Source organism: Heterocephalus glaber, unplaced genomic scaffold (assembly GCF_053883595.1).
Source record: "Heterocephalus glaber isolate CG9 unplaced genomic scaffold, H.glaber_assembly_v1.0 deba00000331, whole genome shotgun sequence".
NCBI classification, from domain to species: Eukaryota; Metazoa; Chordata; class Mammalia; order Rodentia; family Bathyergidae; genus Heterocephalus; species Heterocephalus glaber.
Genome location: NW_028258142.1, coordinates 12,869,983 through 12,877,432, shown reverse-complemented (window position 1 = coordinate 12,877,432; position 7,450 = coordinate 12,869,983).

Sequence of the window (7,450 nt, the reverse complement as noted above, 5' to 3'; positions counted from 1 at the left end):
GCTGCATATAAGAAACACACTTAATTCAAAAAGAAACTCATAGATTGAAAGGGAAAGGGTGGAAAACAACACTATATGCAATAGGAATGCAAAAAAGTAGGAGTGGCTATCCTCTTGTAGATCACGTGGATTTCAAACCAACACTGATTAACAGAGACAAAGAAGGACACTGCATCCTTGTAAAGGGAACAATACAAGAGGAATAGATGACAGACATAAACATATATGCACCAAACACTAGTGCACCCAACTATATAAAACAAATATTAATGGACATGTAAAATCATACAAACACTAATAAAATAGTAGTGGGGGACCTCAATACCTCACTCTCACAAATAGATAGATCAACTATACAGAAAATAAGCAATGCAATACTAGAACTCAGTGAAAATCTTGAAAAAAATTAACTTAGCAGATGTTTACAGAGTGTTCCATCCCACATCAGAATACATATTCTTTTCAGCTGTGCATGGGTTGTTTTCCAAAATAGACCACATACTCGCTCATAGAACATGTTTAAGTAAGTGCAAAGGAATTGAAGTTATCCCCTGTATATTATCAGAACATACTGTGATGTAATTGGATATCAATAGAAAAAGAAACTGCAAGATTTCATAAACAAATGGACATTGAACAACACACTTCTAAATAACCAATGGGTCACAGAGGAAATTAAAGAAGGAATCAGACAATTCTCACAATTAAATGACAGGGCCAATAAAACATATTGGAATCTATGGGACGCAATGAAACTGGTCCGATGAGGGAAATTCATAGCAGTGAATACACATATTAGGAAAACAGAGCAAGCCCAATTAAACAACCTGATGAAGAACCTCAAACTTCTAGAAAAAGAAAAGCAAGACAAACCCAAAGCTCACACAAGGGATAAAATTATAAAGATCAGAGGAGAAATCAGTGCAATGGAGACTAAGAGAATGATACAAAAAATCAATGAAGCCAAGAGTTGCTTCTTCAAATGAATAAACAAAATTGACAAACTCTTAGCCGAAAAAGGAAACAAAAGGTCCAAATCCACGAAATTAGGAATGAAAAGGATGAAATTACAACAGACCCAGCAGAAATCCAGAAGATCACCAAAACCTACTTTGAGAAACTATAGGCCAATAAGATGGAAAACATAGAAGAAAAGGGAAGATTCCTAGATAAGTATGAATTATCAAAGTTGAATGAAGAAGACCTAAATATTCTAAACAACCCAATATCAATTGATGAAATTAAAAATGTAATTAAAAACTTATAAGCTAAGAAAATCCTGGGTCCCGATGGCTTCACTGCTGAATTCTACAAGACATTTAGAGGAACTACTGCCACTCCTGTTAAAACTCTTCAATGAAATTGAAAGGGAAGCAATACTCCCAAATTCATTCCTGGAAGCAAGCATCACCTTGATTCTCAAAGAAGAGAAAGACACACCTGAAAACTAGTACTATAGGCCAATCTCACTGAAGAATGTAAGATGCAAAAATCCTTAATAAGATACTGGCAAATAGAATGCAGAAGATCATCAAGAAGATCATATAGCCTGACTAAGTGGGATTCATCCCAGGGAGGCAGGGATGGTTCAATATACAAAAATCAGTAAATGTAATACATTATATCAATAGAGCCAGGGACAAAAAACCTATGATCATCTCAATAGATGCAGAAAAAGCAACTGAGAAAATGCAATGTGTATATATGATTTTTAAAAACCCTACAAAAAATAGGAATATACAGTCTCTACCTCAATTGGATAAAAGCCATCTATGAAAAACCAAGAGCCAATATCATACTAAATGGTCAAAAACTGAAATCCTTCACATTAAAATCAGGAACAAGACAAAGATGTCCACTATCATCACTCCTGTTCAATATTGTTTTGAAAACATTAGCCAACTCAATTAGATGAAGAAATAAAAGGAAAGAAGAGAGGAAACAAAGAAGTCATACTGTCATTATTTGAGGAAGACATGATACTCTATATAGAAGACCCCAAGAACTCCACCAGTAGTATTCTAGACTTAACCAAATTCAGTAAAGCAGCTTGATACAAGTTCAGCACACAAAAATCAATAGATTTCCTCTACACGAACAACAGACTCACTAAGAGAGAGATAGGGCAAATAATTCCTTTCACAATAGCTTCCAAAATACTGAAATAACTAGGAATCAACCTAACAATATAAATCAATGACCTCTTCTCTGAAAACTACATCAGTCTGAATAGTGAGATTGAAGATGATAACAGAAAATGGAAAGACATCCCTTGATCCTGGGTAGTAAGAATCAACACAGTGAAAATAGCCATGCTTCCAAAACTGCTATATAGATTCAATGCAATCCCAATTGAAATCCCAGCAGCATACTTCATGGACCTGGAGAAAACAATTTAAAAATTCATTCAGAGCAAGAAGAGCCCTAGAATAGAAAATGCAATTCTAGGCAACAGAGATATGGTAGGAGGTATCACAGTCCCCAACTTGAAACTATATTACAAAGCTACTGTGATAAAAACAGTATGGTACTGGCAAAGAAACATACCTGAGGACCAGTGGAACAGTTTAGAAAATGCAGAAACAACTGCAGACACACTCAGCCACCTCTTCTTTGACAAAGGAGTCAAACACTCTCACTGGATGAAAGAGAGCCTCTTTAATAAGTGGTGCTGGAAAAATTGGGTGTCAAGTTGCCAAAGATTAAAACTAGACCTACATCTCTCACCAAGCTCTAAACTAAAATCAAAATGGATTAAAGATCTAAATATTAAAACAGAAACACTGAACCAGCTGGAACAGAGGCTAGGTAGAACTCTTGAAGACATTTATGTAGGATAAGATTTTATGAACAAAACCTCTTTTGCCCATAAACTAGCACAAACAATTGACACATGAGATCTCTTCTGATTAAAAAGCTTCTGCACAGGAAGAGAAACCAACAGTGTGAAGAGACAACTGACAATGTGGGAAAAAATGTTGACCTGCTGTTCCACAGACAAAGGTCTTCTATCTAGAATGTATAAAGAACTTTAAAAACAATCACACTTCCCAAATTTAAAGACCTAATCTAAAAATAGACATCTCAGATGAACAGACATTTCTCAGACAAAGAAGTAGAAATATCAAATAAACATATGAAAAAATGTTCAAAACTTGTCAATGGAGAGATGCAAATGAAAACAATGCTGAGATTCCACCCCACTCCAGAAAGAATGGCTGCCATCATGAAATCAACCAATAGCAAATGCTGGTGGGGCTGTGGGGAAAGAGGAACCCTGCTCCACTGCTGGTGAGAGTGTAGACTGGTGCAACCACTGTGAAAATCAGTATGGAGATACCTCAAAGTACTAGGACTAGAATTACCATTTGACCCAGTTATTCCCCTGATGGATATCTGCCCCAAAGAATTAAAAGAATCATACCACGATGATACACGTGCACCCATGTTCATAGCAGTACAATTTGTAATAGCTAAAACTTGGAAACAGCCCAATGCTCATCAACTGGAGACTAGATAAAGAAAATGTGGGATTTTCTTAATAAAATGGAGTACTACTCAGCCATAAAGAGTGAGAAACAGGCCGGGGATTTAGCTCAGTGGTTTCGCCACCTGTTGCACAAGGGCAAGGACCCGAGTTCGATCCCCAGTACCAAAAAAAAAAGTGAGAAATTAGAGACATTTATAACTACATGGATGCACATTGTGGATCAATACTCTTAAGTGAAATAAATAGGACACACACATGTAAATACCAAATAGTTTGTCTACAGTGAGAAACTGAAAGTGTAATATGGACTAAAAGGCATAATAGGTAATATGACATAGGAAGAAAAGGGGCAAAGTGTAACAGGAAGTGGGAGGGGTAGGGGAAAGGAAAGAAGGGAATGTAATTAATATGAGGAAAGGAACAAATGGAAAGAATATCGTTGTAGATAGGGATGGGTGAAGGGGTTGAAAGGAGGGCAGGGGAATGGGGGAAAAAATAAGAACCAAGATGAATTATGTAAAGGTGCAAATTACCAATGATGAGTGTCATTATATTATATACCTAAAATGTACCAATAAATTAATTTTTAAAAAAGATAAAAAGAAATAGATTACAGAAAAAAATTTAGCTAGATACTCTTTGTTAGATGTGATACACAAAAGTATTTCTGATTTAGGATTATTAGCATAGTCATAAACCTGACTAAAGATTGATGTAACTTTCAGACTTCACTGGGCATGTAAATTTCTATCTTCCTGGAAAGCACTCTTGATTTCACTAATATCAAAGGTTAGTCAAGCATTTTATCTAGAAAGTAAGGCTATTTGTATAGAATCGTTCAGTCCATTAACCCTTCTTGCCCAGATCATTTTCCCTCAGACCTGAAGAAATGCTTCACTCACTGTAAGTCAAGCTAATACTGATCCATCTTTATCTTGTCTCAGGTTAGCTCATGTATCCCCAAGCAGAAGAATTTTATTTCTAAAAGCAGTAACAACTCAGCTGTAGGGAGCTAAGTGACTTATGGGAACTCCGTGTCTCAATACTGATATTTCTGCCAGAATCCAAATGAGATCATTAAACGAAGGAGGAAAGTTTTAAATACTATTAAAAGGCAAAAACCAGAATAATCAAATTACTCCCAGTAGAGATAAGACTGTAAATGACCCCTTTCAACACCATGTCAGTGATATCTCAGGTCAGGTTTCATTTTTATTTTTGGTATCTAGGATTGAACTCAGGACCTTGCACTTGTGAGCCAGGCGAAGTGCCACTGAGCTAAAACCCCAGCTCTCAGGCTTCTTAAGAAGAGAAAGGAAGTAGTTGTGTGAAAACCCTGACATTATCACCAAATCTCTAGCCCAGAAAATAATCAAAATTGAATTGTGAGTGAGGTTAGGTAATAAATAAAAGCTTTTTTTGTTTTATTTATTGTATGTGTGCATGCACGCATGTGTGTGTGTGTGTGTGTGTAGTACAGATTAAATCTAGGCCTTGTGCATCCTAAGCAAGCAGTCTATCACAGAGCTATATCACCAGAATAGGAAATAAAAACCAAAGTATTTTTAGTATAGTCCTTTAAAAAGACAAGAAAAAATATCATGCATTTATCTTTTCACCAAAGTGGTGAAGACACTTAAGTGATACATACTCATTTACTCATTTGACAAATTTATACTAAGGCATCCTGATACACTGATAGAACTACAACTCAGATTGGCTTTACCTTTGGCCTTAGGAAGTAATAATTAGTAGCTAGATGAGTCTACCTCAGGGTTTTATAACCTCAGTAAACTTTCTCAGTATGCTAGAAAACACTGACACTCTAAGTTAGAGAATTCCTGCTAGAATACTATTAGATGCTTCCTCTGGCATGTAGAACTCTTGGCAGCATCTCTAGACTCCACCCTTCAGATGTCAATAACAACTCCCAGTTATGACAAAAAAAAATCTCCAGAACTAACTAAATGTCAGAAGACAAAATTGCAGATGCTTGAAAACCATCCTTTAGAGGTTCATTAGGAAAGGATTTTCAGGGGACAAAGCATTTAAAAGTTACAGCCAGAAAAATTGGATGTTCAGGCAGAAAATAAAACATGAACAGCCAGGAAGGCAAGACAGAGTGCATTGCATAACAAATGCACATGCACTGTAATGTAGGCTATTAAAGTATGATTTAAAGTATGATTTATACCCAAGGGGTATAAATTGGAGATAAAAAAATCAACAGGTAATTTAAAAACTACCAACAACAAAAACTCAAGTCCTGATGGAGTCACTGCTGAATTCTCATGAAATTTAGAGAAAAGCTAAAGCCACTACTCCTCAAACTCTTTAATGAAATTGAAAGGGATGGAATACACCTAAACTCATTCCTGAAATCAAGCACTAATTACACTTATACCAAAACCAGAGAAGGAACCAACCAAAAAAGAGAACAACAGGTCAATCTCCCTAATGAACATAGATGCAAAAATCCTCAATAAGATACTGGCAAACAGAAGGCAGCAAGTCATAAAGAAGATTATATACCACGTTAAATAGGATTCAACATATAAAAATCAATAAATATAATACACCAAATTAACAGAATCAAGGACAAAAACTATAAGAACATCTCAATAGATGCATAAAAATCATTTGACAAAGTTCAACACCTATTCATGATTTTTAAAAAACTACAGAAATTTAGAATAGATGGTCATTATCTCAATCAGATAAAGCCATCTATGGCAACAGCCAACACCACACTAAATGATCAGAATCTGAAAGCTTTCACTCTAAAATCAGGAACAAGACAAGGATGTCCACTATCACCACTCCTATGCAATATAATTCTGTAACTATTAGCCAGAGCAATTAGATAAAAAGAAACAAAAGGAATAAGGATAGGAGAGGAAAGAGTTAAATGATTGTTATTTGTGGATGTCATGATACTCTATATAAAAGACTCCAAAATCTGCACCAAAAGACACCTAGATTTAATAACTAAGTTCAGTAGTATAGCAGGATACAAAGTCAACACTCAAAAATTAATAGCATTACTATACAAAAGTAACAAATTTACTGAGAGAAAAATTAGGGAAACCACACTTTTTATAATAGCATGCAAAAAAATGAAATACTTAGGAATCAATCTAACAAAGTAAAAAACCTTTATATTGAAAACTACTCTGAAAAAGAAGATCAAAGAGGATATCAGAAAATTGAAATATATCCCTTGTCCTTGGGTAGGCAGAGCCAGTATAGTGAAAATGGCCATACTTCCTAAACTGTTATACAAATTAAATGTAATTCTGATCAAAATACCAAGAGCATAACTCACAGAACTAGAGAAAACAATCCTAAAATTCATTTGGAATCAAAAGGGCCCTAGAATAACAAAAGTAGTTCTGGGCAACAAAGACAAAGCAGAGGACATCACAATCCCTGCCTTGAAATTATACTGCAAAGTTACCATGACAAACACAGCATGGTACTGACAAAAAAAAAAAAAAAAAAAAAAACACAGACCTGAGGGTCAATGGAACAGATTAGAAGATGCAGAAACAACTCCAAACATACTTAGCCACCTAATCTTTGACAAAGCGGCCAAACACCTTCACTGAAAGAAAGATACTCTCTTTAATAAATGGTGCTGGGAAAACTGGTTTTCCATTAATGTAAAATTAAAAGTAGACAAGTTTTTCTCATCATACACTAAATGAAAATTGAAATTAATCAAAGTTCTAAACATTAAAGCAGAAACAATCTACTGGAAGATAAAAAAGGTAGAAGTCTTGAAGACATAGGTGTAGGCAAAAAATTTATGAAAAAAACCACAATTCCATATGAAATATTATAAAGAATAGACAACTGGGATCTCATCTTTTTCACAGCAGAAGAGACCACTAACAGAGTAATGAGAAAACACACAGAGTGGGAAAAAATTCTTACCAGCCATTCCTCAAAGGACTAATA